The following is a 23,437-nucleotide window of genomic DNA, read 5'->3' on the forward strand; positions in this document are numbered from 1 at the left end:
TTGTAACATCCCAAGTTTCAACAATAATAAACAAGAAAGATAATTTCCCCAAAACCCAAAATTTGCAATTAACAAAAACTTTTTATATGCATATAGTGCCACATATAGATTTATGCATTTGAGTGATTTTCTTTTGTGCAATTGCCATGATGAGTGTTAGTATGTTTAACAAGTGCTATGTGAACCCTAATCAAGATCATCAAACCCTAATTTGAAGGGAAGTGGAGAAAATGGGAAAAACCCATTTCTCACTTACATACACAATATGCAAAATTGCAAATCCTCACCCAAGGCCATAATTGCTTGCTCCCTTGCTTGTAAAATACTTCAATATGATAAAATAACACAATTGCATCATTGGATCAAGAATCAAACACAAGGAAATCAAAAATCTCACATACATATGATAATGGTCACTTCTTCCCAAAATATTTTCTTCACCTCTTTACCCCTCTGGTTTTCTCATTTCTTGAACTAAACTTGGTCAACCAAAGCCATGTCATCCAAGACCATGTCAAGGTGAGTAACTTTGATGTTGACCATCATGGCTAGAGTTGACTAGGTTGACCAGAATAAAAGTGACAAGAAGGGATGCTGAAATAAAGTGAAGATCATGTCACTTTTGACATTTTGCAAAACAACTCCAAATTGAGTGCCACCACCACCAATACTTCACATTAACATTATAAATGAGATTCACCAAAAAGATTTCCAAAATTCAAATAAAAATCTCATGCGGCCATTTCATCAAACACATGGCAGGCATGATTCCAGATTTGAGCTACACCCTATTATCCTCTGGGTTCTTCACTAAACCCCTTTAATCCTTGATCATTACACTCTCTTACAGCCCCTGCATGATCCCAGTACTTGCCTTGGTCGATTAAAGTGAGAGGAGGAAGAAGAGAAACCCTAAAACAATGCCATGCCATGTACCCCGGCCACCTTTGGGCATCCCTCTCTCCAGCCCTCCCCTCAACCTTTCTCCTTGTCCTGGAGCCTCTCTGTCACTCAAGGAATCGAATGGTACACCGCCCATGCTTGCCAACGCTCGGCATTGGCCAGAACGCGCGCGCCCAAAGCATGCCAGGGCATGCCAGCCAACGCGGTGAGCGCGCACTGGCCGCGCCAGTACGTCGCCCACTCGAGCGCGACCGTCCTCGCCCTGCATCCCTACCGCGACGTTGAGCAGCTACTCCCCGCCCTCTACACGCTAAACACAAGCCCAGGCCTGCTCCTGCACCATCGCCGTCGTCCTCGACCAAATGATGCCGCACGCCCTGCCGCAAACCCTGCAAGCTCCCGAGCCATCCCTTCGCCTTTTCTCCACGCCAGCTCGTCCTCGAGCATCGCCAGGACGACGCCTACAAGATGCCGTCCTCGCCTTGCCCTTTCGATCGACGGAGAGGCCACGCCGTCGACGCTCCTCCGCAGCACCTCACGGCCTCCATCGCCCGCTATAAATAGAGCTCCTCAGCCCACAACTCCTTCACACCATCTGCTCCTCTCCCTTCACTGAACACTCTCCCCACCTCAATTTAGCACCACCTCGCCGGAGCTGCTCGAATCGCGAGCTCAAGTCCGCCGGAGCCCGCGGAAGCTCTGCTTCGATTGGCGCTTCCCCGAGCGCCGCCGCTACACCCAGGGCTTCCTCATCTACCACATCTTCTCCGCGCACCTTGCCAGACACCTGCAACGGCCTGGTACGCCCTCCCACCCCCTAGGCTCGCCGCCAGGGAGCTCGCCGCTCGTCGGAGACGATGACGTTCACACGCCGTCGGATCTAGTTCTAATCCTACGGTCCAGTTTGCAAATACCGTTTCGCTGTTTAAAGAGCCGCCGACAGGTGGCCCCCACCTCGTCAGGGCAGCCCACCCGCACCGGTTGCTTGTTGGGCTGCGCGGTGATCTTTATTTCTGTTTCAGCCCAACAACGTTTCCCGCCTAGCCCATGAATTCAAATTTAGTTTAATCTTTATTCAAATTTGCCCTGCTGAAGGTTTAGCAAATTTTGAATAGTTTGAATTCTGCCAAACCAAATTTAGCAAACTTTATACCGTTGGAAAGCCCATGAATTTATCTTTCCAATGCCATAGGCCCCACCTCCAAATTCATAGTAGATTTAATTTGATAAAAAAGACAAGACAGGGGCTTTTGAACATTCAAACTTTATTTAAAATTTAACCAGAATAGATTTTGAATTTATTCCAATTCTAATAAATCACAAATGATGTCCTCTAATTGATTATGCAATAACATAGACATGTTGTTTGTATGATCATGGACTAGATCAAATAAATTGGCTATGTAGTCAATTCTAGAGCATTTGAAAGTGGAATTCAAACTCAACACTAATATGAGAGCTACCTCTCATTTAAATTTTGATCCTAAGTACTAATAACCAGGGGGAATGACTTAGGCTAATGAACCCTTGAGAATTATTACTTAGAGATTTTAATCCATTTAATTGTTAAGTACTAAAAATATGTGAAGTGTAGCACTTCAATTAAATTGAACTCACATATAATAGATATGAAATGTTGACTTTGGGTCAACCTATATTTCATACCCTACTATTATATGAAGAGATTAAATCTTAATAAGAGGTAATGAGAAGAAATGAATTCCTCTAAAGATCTACTTACCCAATTTAAGAAATAGGAATAATGAGAGGAAATTATTTTCTTTCAAATAAAGACTAAGCAAATAATCCACCATGCCATGTTTGATTGATGATAGGATTAGTGTGTGAACTCTTTTGAGTGTTTCTAGTTTAGCATGTGAGCTTGGTTTAGTATTTATACCTCGTATTCGTATATAGACGCTAGTAACGAGGAATACCAAGAGGAGGAGGGCTACTCTCAGGAAGAAGAAGAGAACTTCGATAACTACCCAGCTCAAGGCAAGCTAACCCTTGCTAAACACAAGTGCTTAGCTCTACAAGAGCAAAGGCACCATCACACTTTACTTTTATGTATTACCTATCCCATGTTTTTACTTACATTTACTTTTGCTTATTTATTTTCAAAGTACTTTTTGGTTCATGATTCACTTGGTCTAGAGTAGAACCATACTTGGAATAGATTAGAAACACTCAAAGCTAGATAGCACCCCTCATATAGTTGCTAGTGCTAATCAATTAAAATTGACTACTCTAGATGGGAACATGGTGAAGTGAAATAACTTTGAAAGAAAGTAAGGTGGAGGTGGATTTGAACAAGAGAAGATGGTGATTTTTGATAAAATTGATAATTGAGTTTGAATGTGATACCCTTCCAATTATACAAGTACCCCCACAATACCTGATTATGGGTAGGGCTTAACTAGAAACTTGTGTATTTTAGTATGGGTTCCCTCTGAACAAACATCATAGGGGTTACGCTGTGGCTGCCTCCGTTAAGTGTGGATGGATGTTAAAATGAGGTGAATGTACGGCCCAAGCCCTGTGCAGTTCCCGGGTTAACTGCGGTTTCCACCGGGAGGCCAAGCTCATGGGGAGAGGTGCTCATACTAGCATATATAAGTGAAAGGTTTCGATTGATGATCCGCGTACTGTGTTACGATGATTCGGGGTTATCCTCGACGGATGAAATCAAAAGTTGTGGCACAAGAGTACAACCTCTGCAGAGTGTTAAACCTATTCGAATAGCCGTGTCCACGGTTATGGACGATTGGAAAGGCCATACTATCTCCGTTGTCATTAAAGTGTTTTGATCCTAGAAATGAATGGTGGATTGAAAGGTGATATTATGGTGAACCATAATGAGTTGTGGGAATGACACTAATGTTCCCACTTGAGTTAGTCTAGCACATGATAAGGCTTTACCAAAGATTTACCAAACTAAAACTTGGCTTTATGCAAATGAACCTAGAGCTTAGCACCCCCTTTACACTTAATGAGTAATTATTGTAGAGTTAGTTTGCGAGTACTTTAAAAGTACTCATGGCTTTGCCCTGGCTATTCAAATGCCAGACTATGAAGGAGAGCACCAGTATCAGGATGACGGACAACAGGACGTCTACGATAACTAGGATCGTCTTCTAACGTCAAGCGTTGCCTGTGGAATAGATAGTCCACTACTACTTCGCTTCCGCTACTATTTGTGATGTTGAACAATATATTCGTGTAATATTGGATCATGTGATCTATGGTTGTAAGACAATATGTGTTGTAATAAATGATGACTCTATGCTACTTACTATTATGTCTCGCAAAAACATTATTCCTGGGATTGCGATGTACGGCATAATAGGCATCTGGACTTAAAAATCCGGGTGTTGACAGATGCTTTATTGGGTTGACTTGGCACATGCTTACACCATGTTATGACTACCAACCAGTCAACTAAAGACTTCATTATCATTTAGGTTTTGATTTGTGATATCACTTTATGCTTTGATTAATATTGTTTTGTCACTATGCATGATTATGGCCATTATTGCTCTCTTAGTTGGTCGCTCCCAGTTTTTTGCTAGCCTTCGCATGTACTGAGTATGAGATCTACTCGTGCATCCAACAACTAATAACCCAAATTTGTAAATTGTGTCCACCATATCTTCCTATTAGCATTATTTCTATTCCAAGTATATTCATCATGTTTTTATCTATCTTTCGAATTGATTATGAGAAAAATAGTCAGTAAAGCTCTCATGAACTTGATGGCACATTTATTTTCTTGCACTTAGTAAACTTGAACCATTGTGAATATCTTATGTTCATTATGTGCTTATAAATTGTAAGTTGGGAGTTAGCAAAACCATTGCACTTATTCAACATTGCACTTACTATTTAATTGATATCATGATCTTTTGCTTATGAATTCCTATCGATGCAAAATAGAATGGAAACTTGTAAGTCCATGGAATTTGTATATATGTTAGAGAAACGCTGGGCAGCTAACCTAAGTCATGCATCATTCATGGTGGACGTTTACAACATTCCATAGTGAGTATTCTATGAAACATCTTCAATAAAAAGATATACCCATAGTAAATAAAAGGGTTGTTGAGATGCTCATTGATACGCGTACAGCACTCGTCCGTTGGGAACCCCAAGAGAAAGGTGTGATGCGTACAGCAGCAAGTTTTCCCTCAGTAAGAAACCAAGGTTTATCGAACCAGTAGGAGCCAAGAAGCACGTTGAAGGTTGATGGTGGCGGAGTGTGGTGCGGCGCAACACCAGGGATTCCGGCGCCAACGTGGAACCTGCACAACACAACCAAAATGCTTTGCCCCAACGTGACAGTGAGGTTGTCAATCTCACCGGCTTGCTGTAACAAAGGATTAGATGTATAGTGTGGATGATGATGTTTGCAGAGAACAGTAAGAACAATGTTTGCAGTAAATTGTATTCGATGTAAAGAATGGACCGGGGTCCACAGTTCACTAGTGGTGTCTCTCCGATAAGAAATAGCATGTTGGGTGAACAAATTACAGTTGGGCAATTGACAAATAGAGATGGCATGACAATGCACATACATGATATGATGAGTAGTGTGAGATTTAATTGGGCATTACGACAAAGTACATAGACCGCTATCCAGCATGCATCTATGCCTAAAAAGTCCACCTTCAGGTTAGCATCCGCACCCCTTCCAGTATTAAGTTGCAAACAACAGACAATTGCATTAAGTATGGTGCGTAATGTAATCAACACAAATATCCTTAGACATAGCATTGATGTTTTATCCCTAGTGGCAACAGCACATCCACAACCTTAGAACTTTCTGTCACTGTCCCAGTTTAATGGAGGCATGAACCCACTATCGAGCATAAATACTCCCTCTTGGAGTTACAAGTAACGACTTGGCCAGAGCCTCTACTAATAACGCAGAGCATGCAAGATCATAAACAACACATAGATGATAGATTGATAATCAACATAACATTGTATTCCGTAATCATCGGATCCCAACAAACGCAACATATAGCATTGCAAATAGATGATCTTGATCATGTTAGGCAGCTCACAAGATCCGACAATGATAGCACAATGAGGAGAAGACAACCATCTAGCTACTGCTATGGACCCATAGTCCAGGGGTGAACTACTCACACATCACTCCGGAGGCGATCATGGCGATGAAGAGTCCTCCGGGAGATGATTCCCCTCTCCGGCAGGGTACCGGAGGCGATCTCCTGAATCCCCCGAGATGGGATTGGCGGCGGCGGCGTCTCTGGAAGGTTTTCCGTATCGTGGCTCTCGGTACTGGGGTTTTCTCGATGAAAGCTATATGTAGGCGGAAGGGTAGGTCAGGGGGCGTCACGAGGGGCCCACACAATAGGGCCGTGCGGCCAGGGCCTGGGCCGCGCCGCCCTGGCGTGTCGCCGCCTTGTCGCCCCACTTCGTTTCCCTTTCGGACTTCTGGAAGCTTCGTGGAAAAATAAGACCCAGGGCATTGATTTCGTCCAATTCCGAGAATATTTCCTTTGTAGGATTTCTGAAACCAAAAATAGCAGAAAACAACAACTGGCTCTTCGGCATCTTGTTAATAGGTTAGTGCCGTAAAATGCATAAATATGACATAAAGTGTGTATAAAACATGTGAATATCATCAATAAAGTAGCATGGAACATAAGAAATTATAGATACGTTTGAGACGTATCAAGCATCCCCAAGCTTAGTTCCTACTCGTCCTCGAGTAGGTAAACGATAACAAAGATAATTTCTGAAGTGACATGCTATCATAATCTTGATCAATACTATTGTAAGCATATGTAATGAATGAAGTGATTCGAAGCAATAGTAAAGACAATGATTAAGCAATTGAATCATATAGCAAAGACTTTTCATGAATAGTACTTTCAAGACAAGCATCAATAAGTCTTGCATAAGAGTTAACTCATAAAGCAATAAATTCAAAGTAAAGGCATTGAAGCAACACAAAGGAAGATATAAGTTTCAGCGGTTGCTTTCAGCTTGTAACATGTATATCTCATGGATAATTGTCAATGCAAAGTAATATGATGAATGCAAATATGCAAGTATGTAAGAGTCAATGCACAGTTAACACAAGTGTTTGCTTCTAAGATAGAAAGAATAGGTAAACTGACTCATCATAAAAGTAAAAGAAAGGCCCTTCGCAGAGGGAAGCATGGATTGCTATATTTGTGCTAGAGCTTTTATTTTGAAAACATAAAGAGAGCATAAAAGTAAAGTTTTGAGAGGTGTTTGTTGTTGTCAACGAATGGTAGTGGGCACTCTAACCCCCTTGCCAGACAGACTTTCAAAGAGCGGCTCCCATGAAATTTTTTTATTTTTGGGTGGCACTCCTTCCAACCTTTGCTTTCACAAACCATGTCTAACCGAATCCTCGGGTGCCTGCCAACAATCTCATACCATGAAGGAGTGCCTTTTTATTTTAGTTTTATTTAGATGACACTCCTCCCCACCTTTGCTTTCTCAAGCCATGGCTAACCGAATCCTCGGGTGCCGTCCAACCTTTCACATACCATGGAGGAGTGTATATTTTTTGTAAAATTATGAAGGTTAATTAATTGGGGCTGGGAACCCCATTGCCAGCTCTTTTTGCAAAATTATTGGATAAGCGGATGAAGCCACTAGTCCATTGGTGAAAGTTGCCCAACAAGATTGAAAGATAAACACCACATACTTCCTCATGAGCTATAAAACATTGACACAAATAAGAGATGATAAATTTTGAATTGTTTAAAGGTAGCACTCAAGCAATTTACTTTGGAATAGCAGAAAATACCATGTAGTAGGTAGGTATGGTGGACACAAATGGCATAGTTTTTGGCTCAAGGATTTGGATGCACGAGAAGTATTCCCTCTCAATACAAGGCTTAGGCTAGCAAGGTTATTTGAAGCAAACACAAGTATGAACCGGTACATAAAAACTCAAATAAGAACATATTGAAAGCATTATAAAACTCTACACCGTCCTCCTTGTTGCTCAAACCCTTACCAGAAAATATCTAGACTTTAGAGAGACCAATCATGCAAACCAAATTTTAGCAAGCTCTATGTATTTCTTCACTAATAGGTACAAAGTATATGATGCAAGAGCATAAACATGATCTATATGAGCACAACAATTGCCAAGTATCAAGTTATTCAAGACATTATACCAATTACCACATGTAGCATTTTCTGTTTCCAACCATATAACAATTAACGAAGCAGTTTCAACCTTCGCCATGAATATTAAGAATAAAGCTAAGAACATATGTGTTCATATGCAACAGCGGAGTGTGTCTCTCTCCCACATAATGAATGCTAGGATCCAAAAAATTTCAAACAAAACAAAAACAAGAACATACAGACGCTCCAAGTAAAGCACATAAGATGTGATGGAATAAAAATATAGTTTCACTAGAGGAACCTGATAATGTTGTCGATGAAGAAGGGGATGCCTTGGGCATCCCCAAGCTTAGATGCTTGAGTCTTCTTGAAATATGCAGGAATGAACCACGGGGGCATCCCCAAGCTTAGAGCTTTCACTCTCATTGATCATATTGTATCATCCTCCTCTCTTGATCCTTGAAAACTTCCTCCACACCAAACTCAAAACAACTCATTAGAGAGTTAGTGCATAATCAAAAATTCACATGTTCAGAGGTGACATAATCATTCTTAACACTTCTGGACATTGCACAAAGCTACTGAAAGTTAATGGAATAAAGAAATCCATCAAACATAGCAAAACAGGCAATGCGAAATAAAAGGCAGAATCTGTCAAAACAGAACAGTCCGTAAAGACGAATTTTTTAGGTGCACCAGACTTGCTCAAATGAAAATTCTCAAACTGAATGAAAGTTGCGTACATATCTGAGGATTACTCACGTAAATTGGCAGATTTTTCTGAGTTACCTACAGAGAATACTACTCAAATTCGTGACAGCAAGAAATCTGTTTCTGCGCAGTAATCCAAATCTAGTATGAACCTTACTATCAAAGACTTTACTTGGCACAACAATGCAACAAAATAAAGATAAGGAGAGGTTGCTACAGTAGTAACAACTTCCAAGACAAAAATGCAGAAGTAAAATCATGGGTTATCTCCCATAAGCGCTTTTCTTTAACGCCTTTCAGCTAGGCGCAGAAAGTGTGTATCAAGTATTATCAAGAGATCAAGCATCGACATCATAATTTGTTCTAATAATAGAATCAAAAGGTAACTTCATTCTCTTTATAGGGAAGTGTTCCATACCTTTCTTGAGAGGAAATTGATATTTAATATTACCTTCCTTCATATCAATAATAGCACCAACAGTTCGAAGAAAAGGTCTTCCCAATATAATGGGACAAGATGCATTGCATTCAATATCCAAGACAACAAAATCAACGGGGACAAGGTTATTGTTAACCGTAATGCGAACATTATCAATCCTCCCCAAAGGTTTCTTTGTAGAATTATCAGCAAGATTAACATCCAAATAACAATTTTTCAATGGTGGCAAGTCAAGCATATCATAGATTTTCCTAGGCATAACGGAAATACTTGCACCAAGATCACATAAAGCATTACAATCAAAATCATTGACCTTCATCTTAATGATGGGCTCCCAACCATCTTCTAACTTCCTAGGAATAGAAGTTTCTCGATTTAGTTTCTCTTCTCTAGCTTTTATGAGAGCATTTGTAATATGTTTCGCAAAGGCCAAATTTATAGCACTAGCATTAGGACTTTTAGCAAGTTTTTGTAAGAACTTTATAACTTCAGAGATGTGACAATCATCAAAATCTAAACCATTATGATCTAAAGCAATGGGATCATTGTCCCCAACATTAGAAAAAATTTCAGCAGTTTTATCACAGGCAATTTCAGCAGTTTTAGCAGTTTCAGGCAGTTTTGCAAGCTTTGCATTAGGAGTAGAAACATTGCCAACACCAATTATTTTACCATTGATAGTAGGAGGTGTAGCAACATGTGAAGCATTAGCGTTACTAGTGGTGGTAATAGTCCAAACTTTAGCTACATTATCTTTAGCATCTTGTTCTTTTTCCCACCTAGCACGCAATTCGGCCATCAATCTAATATTCTCATTAATTCTAACTTGGATGGCGTTTGCTGTAGTAAAATTTTTATTATCATTATCCTCAGGTTTAGCAGCCATTTTATTAATTAAAGAAGATTGTGACGCAGACATGTATGAGATTCGGTTTTCAGCATTTGCAAGCTTAGTTTGCAAACCGGAGATCTCCATATTCAGATTTTCAAGTTGATTTCCTATATTTTTCAACAAGGTAGATTGTTCATTCGTAGTTTTAGTAAACAATTGATTTTTCTCATATTGTGATTGCATAAAGCTCTTAGTATATCTTTCAATTTCTAGCATCTTTTCCTCATTAGGTGAAACATATCTACCATAAGAATTACCATAACCACTACCACTAGCAGGATATGGCCTATACTTGTTGTTGAAATTATTATTTTTAATGAAGTTCACATCAACATGTTCTTCTTGAGCAACCAATGAAGCTAACGGAACATTATTAGGATCAACATTTGTCCTACCATTCACAATCATAGACATAATAACATCAATCTTATCACTCAAGGAAGAGGTTTCTTCAACAGAATTTACCTTCTTACCTTGTGGAGCTCTTTCCGTGTGCCATTCAGAGTAATTAATCATCATATTATCAAGAAGCTTTGTTGCGGCGCCTAGAGTGATGGACATAAAAGTACCTCCAGCAGCTGAATCCAATAGGTTCCGCGAAGAAAAATTCAATCCTGCATAAAAGGTTTGGATGATCATCCAAGTAGTCAGTCCATGGGTTGGGCAATTTTTTACCAAAGATTTCATTCTTTCCCATGCTTGGGCAACATGCTCATTATCCAATTGCTTAAAATTCATTATGCTACTTCTCAAAGATATAATTTTAGCAGGAGGATAATATCTACCAATGAATGCATCCTTACATTTAGTCCATGAATCAATACTATTCTTAGGCAAAGATAGCAACCAATCTTTAGCTCTTCCTCTTAATGAGAAAGGAAACAATTTTAATTTTATAATGTCATCATCTACATCTTTATACTTTTGCATTTCACAAAGTTCAACAAAATTATTAAGATGGGCAGCAGCATCATCAGAACTAACACCAGAAAATTGCTCTCTCATAACAAGATTTAGTAAAGCAGGTTTAATCTCAAAGAATTCTGCTGTAGTAGCAGGTGGAGCAATAGGTGTGCATAAGAAATCATTATTATTTGTGTTTGTGAAGTCACACAACTTAGTATTTTCAGGAGTACCCATTTTAGCAATAGTAAATAAAGCAAACTAGATAAAGTAAAAGCAAGTAACTAATTTTTTTGTGTTTTTAATATGGAGAACGCAAACAAGATAGTAAATAAAGTAAAGCAAGTAACTAATTTTTTTGTATTTTGATATAGTGCAGCAAACAAAGCAGTAAATAAAGTAAAGCAAGACAAAAACAAAGTAAAGAGATTGGAAGTGGGAGACTCCCCTTGCAGCGTGTCTTGATCTCCCCGGCAACGGCGCCAGAAAAAGAGCTTGATACGTGTACAGCACGCGTCCGTTGGGAACCCCAAGAGGAAGGTGTGATGCGTACAGCAGCAAGTTTTCCCTCAGTAAGAAACCAAGGTTTATCGAACCAGTAGGAGCCAAGAAGCACGTTGAAGGTTGATGGTGGCGGAGTGTAGTGCGGCGCAACACCAGGGATTCCGGCGCCAACGTGGAACCTGCACAACACAACCAAAATACTTTGCCCCAACGTGACAGTGAGGTTGTCAATCTCACCGGCTTGCTGTAACAAAGGATTAGATGTATAGTGTGGATGATGATGTTTGCGGAGAACAGTAAGAACAATGTTTGCAGTAGATTGTATTCGATGTAAAGAATGGACCGGGGTCCACAGTTGTAACATCCCAAGAATGTCAAAACAAAACAAATGAATTTCCCTAGTTCCAAATTTTTGGAACCAACAAAAACTTTTATTAAAAAGAGATTGATACATATAGATCTTGTTCAAATCTTGTGTTTTGCCATGATGAGTGTTATTATGCTTATGTGCTAAACCCTAAAACCCCAAGGTGATCAAGTGAAGATCACCAACCCAATAAAACAAAAGAGAAAGAAATCAAATAAGTAAAACCTTAAACCCTAATCTTCTCCAAAAATCATTTGGTTTTATTTTAAGAAACCAAAATAAAATAAAAAGACATATGGGGGCATATAACCCTAATAGGTAAATCTTGAACCCCACCTTTATTAATTTTGCTAAATGGTGGTGAACCATTGTGAACCCCACTAAACCCTAGACCTCACCCTCTTTTCACCACTACTAGTTAAAATGAAAAGAAAAGGGAATTGAATAAGGAGGTATATGTGCCTTTGGCTATTTTTATAAAATCTTTACCCTATGCTTTTCTACTTTGCTTAGAGGTTTGGAAAACCTTCATACACCTTACCTAGTACTTATCAAACCAAATCCAAGTGGTTTCCAAAGAAAATAAAAAGAAACTAAAAATGCCATAGAGGCATATGAGAGTAAAGTGCAAATTTGTGAATTTGAGAAGATTGACCCTAGGACTTGTTGTGAATGGATGGATCACTTCCATATACCATTTCAACACTCAACAACATCAAATGGGCCAAGAACACTCAAATCAAAAATCAAATGCAACATATGCATAGAAGCATATGTGCCACATAGCCTTTTCCCCAAATCTTGACCTATGCCCTTCTACCTTGACCACATGGTGGGAAACCATCTCTCAACCTAATATAACACTAAATTGTCCCTAACCCATGCCCAAGTAAAGCAAGGTGAACAATTTACAAACATAATAAAACTTAACACATCACCTCTTATGTGTTATGGCCAATTTTGCAAATCTTTTATCAAGACCTTTTGAAATGGATTCAATGGTTTGAAAATGTTTCTAAACTAATAAGAATCACATTAGAGTCAGCAAAAGTCAAATCAAATGGAGAGAAATCAAATAGGGAGAAAATCCCCAAAATTCACTCACATACACTTAGCCAAAATTGCAAATCTTCAACCAAGGCCACCATGGCTTGATCTATTGGTTGTAAAACTCTTATATATGATAAACAAACACAATTGCATCAAAGAAACAAGAATCAAATCAAAGGAAATCTCAAATCCAATTCACATATGATAATGGTCATATGTCACATTTATATTTTCCTCCCCACTTTGCCCCCTCCTATCTTTTGTTTCTGCAACCAAACTTGACCATCTACCTCCATGTCATCCAAGACAATGTCAAGGTGAACAACTTCCATGTTGACCACCATACCTCATGTTGACTAGGTTGACCAGAATAGAGGAGACAAGTGATGACTTTGAAACAAAGAGAAGATTCCTCCACTTTTTGAAAACTTGCAAACCTACACCAAATTGACCACCACCACCACCATTCCATCTCTATGAATATATGATTGAGACCCACCAAAGGAATTTCAAAATTTTGAAAAAATTTCTCTTTCGGCCATTTTCACAAACACCTTGTGAGCAGCACTTAGATTTGAGCCCATACTGATTTTCGGTTGGACTTGGTCCAACCCTGGCCCTCCTCAGATGCTCTGGCATCTCCTCTCACCTCACTGCATCAATACCACCACCTGCAAGCCCCTCCACTTGACCAAGTGACACGGGCATGACCATGCCGTGGCTTGGCATGGCCACCCCATGCCATCCCTTCCTCCTCTCACATCCATCTCACTCCACCATGTCATCTGCCCTCCCCTGACCCTCCTGAAGCTGACCATGCTTGCCCTTGACCAAGTCGACGTCGGCATTGACCGGCCCGAGCCGTGCCCAGACGCGCCCAGCAACGTCCACGCGCGCCAGGACGCGCACGCTGGCAACCCTGGACGCGACAGGACGCCGCTGTGCCCCGTCGCCTCGCGCCTCCCCTCGCTCTCCCCAGGCACCCATCGCGTCGCCACGGTGCCCTCAATCTCCCAGACACGCTCACCTGCCCTCGCTCGCCCTGTAGCCGTCGTCACGGACGACGAACTCCCGCCACCGTACTGCCATACTGCGCCGAAGAGGACGACGCGACCACACCACCTCTGGCCTCGCCAGGACGCCTGTCGTGTCCGCGGTGACATCGCCAACACGTCCGAACCTTCGCCGATGACGCTAGCCCACCGTAGCCATCCCCACACCGTCGACCTGCCCCGCACCCCTCGGCCTCGACCGCCCGCTATAAAAGGAGGGCGCCCTTGCCTCAAATTCTCACACCACCTCGCTCCACTACCTCCCCTGAATCTCCCTGACTCCTTCCCCTCTCCAATTAAGCCCGAGGCCGCCGGAATCTGGACGGAGCCCGCCGCCACGGAAGCTCAGCGCCGCCGTTGATTTCCTCCACCCCAAGCTCTGCCGCGACCACCCTCTGCCTCCTCGTCCTCGACAACACCATCGCAGCGCCTCGCCGAGCCTCGCCGGAGCTCCGGTAAGCCGCCAGCCCCAAACCCTTGCCGTGCCTATGCCGCCGCTCGTCGACGTCGACGACGACCCTGCGTCGTTAGATCCTCTTTTGATCCTACGGTCCACAACACAGCATACCGGTTCGGTGTTTTAAAAGAAACTGACAGTGGACCCCACTGTCAGGCGGCCCGCCCGCATCGCCAGCGAAGCTGGGCCGGCCCATTTAGTTTCCCGCCCCCGTTTAAATTCAAAATGGTTTAAATCTTTTTCATTTATTTTACCATCTGATGCTAGATTCAAAATTTAATAGATCTAATTCTACTGAGCCAAATTCAACAAATTTTATATTTTTGGAAAGCTCATCAAAAACTCTATCCAATGCCACTGGATTCAAATCAAAATATGTTGTAGAATTACAGTGAGAAAATAAACAAGGCAGGTACTTTTCTGCCTGAGAATAATTATTAAAAATCAACCCTTTTGAATTTTGAAGTGTTTCCACCTCTCAAAATTCACATCTCAAATACTCTATTTGATTTTGTAAAAATATGATATGGGTACTGTATATGATCATGGGTTAGAATCAAATAATGGCTATGTAGCCATTACTAGCCCATTTAAATTTTTCCAAATTTAAGATTTTAAATCTATGAGGTGTAGCACCTCATTTAATTCCTCTTTTCAAGTGGTATGCAGTAATGTGATGCCCCTGGTTGCTTGGTCTCATAATTGCTCACTTAAGAATATTAAATGTTTGCCTTAGTAGCTTTTTAAATTGTTCCAACAAATTATTAAATCTTAAGGGAGTGTTTACCTCATTTAAATCCTGTCATGAACAATTCAAAATGAGGTAGAGACTCTGGTCCTTTAGATCTCATGTGAATTGTTGATGATATTAAATCTTTACCATGTTAGGATAAAAAGGTATGAGGTGTTCACCTCATTTAAATCATTTTCTCAAATGATAAGTATGAAGAGGTTGACTTTGGTCAACCTAGGTCATATATTGTTCATGAGAGAAATTAAATCTTAATAAGATAATGAGAGGAATTTATTTCTCTAAGTAATTAAAAGCAACACCTTATTTAGTATGAGAGGAAATTATTTCCCTAAATAAGAAAAAAACCACACACTTACCCACTTAATAGTAATGAGTGATGCTAGTTTACTTATGTAAATTTTATGAGGTGTTTCACTTCATTTAAATCTTGTCCCAAGTATTTTCATATGAAGTTTGAACCCCTGGTCAAATACTCTCACATGAAATACTTGGAGATTTAAATCATAATAGGCACTATTAAATGGTATGAGGTACCCCTACCTCATTTAAATCATTTTCTCAAATGATGATGATGAATGGTTGACTTAGGTCAACCTAAATTCATGTGTGATGGTTTGAGAAATTAAATCTTAAAGAAGATTCAATGAGAGGAAATTATTCCTCAAGAACTATATGGAAACTATCATTTACATATAAAATGAGAGGAAATTATTTTTTTCCTCAAAGCAAGACCACCAATGCACCAAATTTTATTAATTGTGTGAATAGAATAGTTTGTGTGAATATATGTGATGTTTAGAATAGCCAATGAATTGTTTGGTGATTGTATCCTCGTATTCGTATTTTAGACGCTAGTACCGAGGAGTATCAAGAGGAGGAGGAAGTCTACTTCCAGGAAGAGGAAGACCACTTTGATCAGTACACCACTCAAGGCAAGCTATATTATTGCCAGCTATTACCAATGCAAGCTAACACTCTAGCAAGCTTATATTCTTGCGAGATAAAACTCTTGCCAGAATGCACAGCTCACTATTGAGCAAGGCATTACCCCATTTACTTTATGCTTATGATCCTATTTCCCAGTTTTACTTTACAAGCTTTATTTACTTTTGTTTCATCAAAGTACTTTCTGATTTATGATTTCACTTGGTTAGTATTGGATTAGTACAAGAGTATCAAACCTAGCCTAGAAAGCTATAAGCTAAGTTAGCACCCCTCATGACTAGTTGCTAGTGCTAACCAATAAAATTGACTACTCTAGATGGGAACTTGTGAAATGACTTTGAAAAACTTTGGAATGAGGAGTCATTCTATTGAAAGATTTTTGAAGGTGAATATGACTGGTGAATGACTTGGTGAATTTTACGAAAACTGATGGTTGGGTTCGGATGCGATACCATTCCAATTTTGCAAGTACCCCCACAATACCTGATATGGGTAGGGCTTAACTAGAAGTTTATGTATCTTAGTATGGGTTCCCTCTAAACAAGCGTCATCGGGGTTATGCTGGAGGCTGCCTCTACAAAAGTGAAGTGATATGAAATGACGTGAAATGAGGTGAATGTCCGGCCCAAGCCCTGTGCAGTTCCCGGGTTGACAGTTGGTTTTCACCGGGAGGCCAAGCTCATGGGGAGAGATGCCTATACTAGGATATGTAAGTGAAAGGTTATGGTTGGTAGTCCGCACACGGAGTGTGGTAAATCAGGGCCAGTTAACCCTGACGGATTATTGCAAATGTTGTGGCACAAGTGTACGACCTCTGCAGAGTGTAGATCTATTCGAATAGCCGCGTCCACGGTTATGGACGGTTGGAAAGGCCATACTGTTCCAACATCAGACCATTTTCAAAATGTGACATGTGAAGGGGACTTGGATTTTTGAACTTGAAAAGGTGAATGGTGACTTGTGATTTGAATTGAAAGGTGACTTTGACTTTGAATCACAACTGAGTTGTGGGAATGACACTAATGTTCCCACTCGAGTTAGTTAGCAAATGAAGAGGTTTTGTTTATGAAAGGGTTTATGAAATAAAACTGGCTTTATGCAAATGAAACTAGAGCTTAGAACCCCCTTATTCTAGTTGATACTACTTACATTAGTATTAGTTTGCGAGTACTTTAAAGTACTCATGGCTTTGTCCCTGGCTATTCAAATGGCCAGACTATGAAGAGGATTACCAGACCCCGGAAGAAGGACAGCAGGACGTCTACGACAACTAGGATCATTCCTGACGTCAACAGTTGCCTGTGGAATAGATGGACTACTACTACGCTACTTCGCTTCCGCTATGTGTTTTGTAATTGATCAATAGATCATCTACTTTTGTAATGAGACTGGATCATGTGATCCTTTGTTGTAAGACAATTATGCGTTGTAATGAATGATGTGTTGTGATATCAATCTATTATGTCTCGCAAAAACAATATTCCTAGGATTGCGAGGAATGGCATAATAGGCATCTGGACTTAAAAATCCGGGTGTTGACAACAGTTCACTAGTGGTGTCTCTCTGATAAGAAATAGCATGTTGGGTGAACAAATTATAGTTGGGCAATTGACAAATAGAGATGGCATGACAATGCACATACATGATATGATGAGTAGTGTGAGATTTAATTGGGCATTATGACAAAGTACATAGACCGCTATCCAGCATGCATATATGCCTAAAAAGTCCACCTTCAGGTTAGCATCCGCACCCCTTCCAGTATTAAGTTGCAAACAACAGACAATTGCATTAAGTATGGTGCGTAATGTAATCAACACAAATATCCTTAGACATAGCATTGATGTTTTATCCCTAGTGGCAACAGCACATCCACAACCTTAGAACTTTCTGTCACTGTCCCAAATTTATGTTGGAGATATGCCCAAGAGGCAATAATAAAAGTGGTTATTATATATCTTTATGTTTATGATAAATGTTTATATACCATGCTATAATTGTATTAACCGAAACATTGATACATGTGTGATATGTAAACAACAAAGAGTCCCTAGTATGCCTCTTAACTAGCTTGTTGATTAATGGATGATTAGTTTCATAATCATGAACATTGGATGTTATTAATAACAAGGTTATATTATTATATGAATGATGTAATGGACACACCCAATTAAGCGTAGCATAAGATCACGTCATTAAGTTATTTGCTATAAGCTTTCGATACATAGTTACCTAGTCCTTATGACCATGAGATCATGTAAATCACTTATACCGGAAAGGTACTTTGATTACATCAAATGCCACTGCGTAAATGGGTGGTTATAAAGGTGGGATTAAGTATCCGAAAAGTATGGGTTGAAGCATATGGATCAACAGTGGGATTTGTCCATCCCGATGACGGATAGATATACTCTGGGCCCTCTCGGTGGAATGTCGTCTAAATGTCTTGCAAGCATATCAATAAGTTCATAAGAGACCACATACCACGGTACGAGTAAAGAGTACTTGTCAGGAGACGAGGTTGAACAAGGTATAGAGTGATACCGATGATCAAACCTCGGACAAGTAAAATATCGCGTGACAAAGGGAATTGGTATCGTATGTGAATGGTTCATTCGATCACTAAAGTCATCGTTGAATATGTGGGAGCCATTATGGATCTCCAGATCCCGCTATTGGTTATTGGTCGGAGAGAGTACTCAACCATGTCCGCATAGTTCGCGAACCGTAGGGTGACACACTTAAGGTTTGATGTTGAAATGGTAGAACTTGAATATGGAATGGAGTTCGAAGTTTTGTTCGAAGTCTCGGATGGGATCCCGGACATCACGAGGAGTTTTGGAATGGTCTGGAGAATAAGATTTATATATAGGAAGTCATTTTATAAGATTTAAAATGATCGGAAAGATTCTACGGAAGGTTCTAGAAGCTTCTAGAAAAGTCCGGAAGGAATCACTAAGGAAGGAGGAGTCCCGGAGGGACTCCACCTCCCCATGGTCGGCCAACCCTAAGGGGGGGAGTCCAAGGTGGACTCCACCAAGGGGGCCGGCCACCCCCCACATGGAAAGGGGGAATCCCACCCCAAGTGGGATTCCCACCTTGGGTAGGTTTCCCTACTACATGGAAGGTTTTGGGTTCGGGTCTTATTCGAAGACTTGTAGTCCAACACTTGGGGGTTCCACCTATATAATGAGGGGCCAAGGGGAGGGGGCCGGCCACCACAACACCACCACCTTGGCCGCACCCCAAGGTAGCCGGCCACCCCCTCTCCCCAAACCCTAGCCGCCCCACTCCTCCCCCTCTCCCGCAACGCTTAGCGAACCTCCGCCGGAGATCTCCATCGCCACCGCCACCACGCCGTCGTGCTGCCGGATTCAAGGAGGAGATACTACTTCCGCTGCCCGCTAGAACGGGGAGGTGGACGTCGAGTTCATCAACACCGAACGTGTGACCGAGTACGGAGGTGCTGCCCGATCGTGGCACCGTGATCAAGATCTTCTACGCGCTTTTGCAAGCGGCAAGTGATCGTCTACCGCAGCAACAAGAGCCTCATCTTGTAGGCTTTGGAATTCTTCAAGGGTGAGTCTCGATCATCCCCTCGTTGCTACCGTCTTCTAGATTGCATCTTGGCTTGGATTGCGTTCTCGCGGTAGGAAATTTTTTGTTTTCTATGCAACGAATCCCTACAGTGGTATCAGAGCCGTGTCTATGCATAGATGGTTGCACGAGTAGAACACAATGGTTTTGTGGGCGTTGATGCTCTTGTTGTCTTTAGTTTGAGTACTTTGCATCTTTGTGGCATAGTGGGATGAAGCGGCTCGGACTAACTTTACATGACCGCGTTCATGAGACTTGTTCCTCGTTCGACATGCAACTTGTATTGCATAAGAGGCTTTGCGGGTGTCTGTCTCTCCTACTATAGTGAAGATTCAATTTACTCTTCTATTGACAACATTAGTATCACCGTTGTGGTTCATGTTCGTAGGTAGATTAGATCTCTCTCGAAAACCCTAAACCACGTAAAATATGCAAACCAAATTAGAGACGTCTAACTTGTTTTTGCAGGGTTTGGTGATGTGATATGGCCATAATGTGATGATGAATATGTATGAGATGATCATTATTGTATTGTGGCAACCGGCAGGAGCCTTATGGTTGTCTTTAAATTTCATGTTGAGTAGTATTTCAAAGTAGTTGTAATAGTTGCTACATGAGGTGAACAACCATGAAGACGGCGCCATTGACCTTGACGCTACGCCGACGATGATGAAGATCATGCCCGAAGATGATGGAGATCATGTCCGTGCTTTGGAGATGAAGATCAAAGGCGCAAAGACAAAAGGGCCATATCATATCACATATGAACTGCATGTGATGTTAATCCTTTTATGCATCTTATTTTGCTTAGATCGCGACGGTAGCATTATAAGATGATCCCTCACTAAAATATCACGATAATAAAGTGTTCATTCTTAGTAGCACCGTTGCCAAGACTTGTCGTTTCGAAGCATCTCGTGATGATCGGGTGTGATAGAATCAACAAGTGCATACAACAGGTGCAAGCCAGTTTTGCACATGCGGATACTAAGGTGGCCTTGACGAGCCTAGCATGTACAGACATGGTCTCGGAACACGTGATACCGAAAGGTAGAGCATGAATCATATGATTGATATGATGAACACTTTGAGTGTTCGCCATTGATATTACACCTTGTCTCGTGATGATCGGACTTAGGTGTGGTGGATTTGGTTCGTGTGATCACTAAGACAATGCGAGGGATATTGTTTTGAGTGGGAGTTCACCTAGATTTTTAATTATGTTGAATTAAAATTTGAACTCAATTTGTCATAAACTTAGTCTAAACTTTTGCAAATATATGTTGTAGATATGGCGTCCCCAATAAATTTTAACCAGTTCCTAGAGAAAGAAAAGCTTAAGAGCAACGGTAGCAACTTCACCGACTGGTTCCATCATGTGAGGATCTTCCTCGCTGGCGGAAATCTGCAATATGTGCTTGATGCACCGCTAGGTGACCCTCCTGCAGAAACTGAAACCGATGAAGTAAAGAATATTTACGAGACTCAGAAAGCTCGGTACTCTCAAGTACAGTGTGCCATCCTGTGCAGTCTGGAAGCCGATCTTCAAAAACGTTTTGAGCACCACGATCCCCATGAGTTGGTCAATGAGCTGAAAGCTATATTTGAGACTCATGCGGCCGTGGAATGCTATGAAGCATCGAAACACTTCTTCAACTGTATGATGGAAGAAGGCAGCTCCGTTAGTGAGCACATGCTCGTTATGACCGGGCATGCAAAGAAACTCAGTGACCTGGGAATAGTGATTCCTAACAGACTGGGGATTAATCGTGTCCTTCAATCACTGCCACCAAGTTACAAGAACTTTGTGATGAACTATAATATGCAGAACATGAACAAAGAGTTACCTGAACTCTTTGGCATGCTAAAAGCTGCTGAGATTGAGATCAAGAAAGAGCACCAAGTGTTGATGGTCAACAAGACCACCAGTTTCAAGAAACAGGGCAAGTCTAAGGAAATATTCAAGAAGGGTGGCAAGAAAGTTGCCACGCCTCCTATGAAACCTAAGAACGGCCCTAAGCCTGATGCTGAGTGCTATTACTGCAAGGAGAAGGGACACTGGAAGCGTAATTGCTCCAAGTATCTGGCTGATCTGAAGAGCGGCCTTGTCAAGAAGAAGAAAGAAGGTATATCTGATATACATGTTATAGATGTTTATCTCACTGGTTCTCGTTCTAGTACCTGGGTATTTGATACTGGTTCGGTTGCTCATATTTGTAACTCGAAACAGGAACTAAAGAATAAACGAAGACTACTGAAAGATGAAGTGACGATGCGCATTGGAAACAGATCCAAAGTCGATGTGATCGATGTCGGCACACTTCCTCTACATCTACCTTCGGGATTAGTTTTAAGCCTAAATAATTGTTATTTTGTACCCGCGTTGAGCATGAACATTATATCTGGATCTTTTTTAATGCAAGACGGTTATTCATTCAAGTCTGAGAATAATGGTTGTTCTATTTTTATGAATAATATCTTTTATGGTCGAGCACCTGAAAAGAATGGCTTATTTCTGTTAGATCTCGATAGTAGTGATACGCATATACATAACATTGATGCTAAGCGAATTAAATTGAATGATAATTCTACTTATATGTGGCACTGTCGTCTTGGTCATATTGGAGTGAAACACATGAAGAAACTCCATACCGATGGATTACTTGAATCACTTGACTTTGAGTCACTTGATAGATGCGAAGCATGACTGATGGGAAAAATGACTAAGACTCCATTTTCTGGTATGATGGAGCGAGCTACTGACTTATTGGAAATCATACATACCGATGTGTGCGGACCAATGAGTGTAGCATCGTGCGGTGGTTATCGTTATGTTCTAACCTTCACAGATGATCTGAGTAGATATGGGTATATCTATTTCATGAAACATAAATCTGAAACTTTCGAGAAGTTTAGGGAATTCCAAAGTGAAGTAGAAAATCAACGTAACAAGAAGATTAAATTTCTACGATCTGATCGCGGAGGTGAATATCTGAGTTATGAGTTTGGCATGCATTTAAAGAAATGCGGAATACTTTCACAATTGACACCGCCGGGAACACCACAACAAAACGGTGTGTCCGAACGTCGTAATCAAACTCTCTTAGATATGGTTCGTTCTATGATGTCTCTTACTGATTTGCCGTTATCATTTTGGAGTTATGCATTAGAAACAGCCGCATTCACTTTAAATAGAGCACCATCAAAATCCGTAGAAACGACACCGTATGAATTATGGTTTAATAAGAAACCTAAGCTGTCGTTCCTTAAAGTTTGGGGTTGCGAAGCCTATGTAAAGAAGTTACAACCGGACAAGCTAGAAACCAAAGCGAAGAAATGCGTCTTCATAGGATACCCTAAGGAAATTATAGGGTACACTTTCTATCACAGATCCGAAGGCAAAATCTTTGTTGCTAAGAACGGAACCTTTCTTGAGAAAGAATTTCTCACTAAAGAAGTGACTGGAAGAAAAGTAGAACTCGATGAGATTGATGAATCTTTATTCATTGATCAGAGTAGCGCAGTACCGGAAGATGTTCCTGTACCGCCTACACCGGCAATAGAGGAAGCTAATGATAATGATCATGAAACTTCGAACGAGGAAACTACTGAACCTCGCAGATCGACAAGGGAACGTGCTGATGTCTACGGGTGCTTCTATTCTTGTAGACAGTGTTGGGCCTCCAAGAGCAGAGGTTTGTAGAACAGCAGCAAATTTCCCTT

This window comes from Lolium perenne, chromosome 1 (genome assembly GCF_019359855.2).
Source record: "Lolium perenne isolate Kyuss_39 chromosome 1, Kyuss_2.0, whole genome shotgun sequence".
NCBI classification, from domain to species: Eukaryota; Viridiplantae; Streptophyta; class Magnoliopsida; order Poales; family Poaceae; genus Lolium; species Lolium perenne.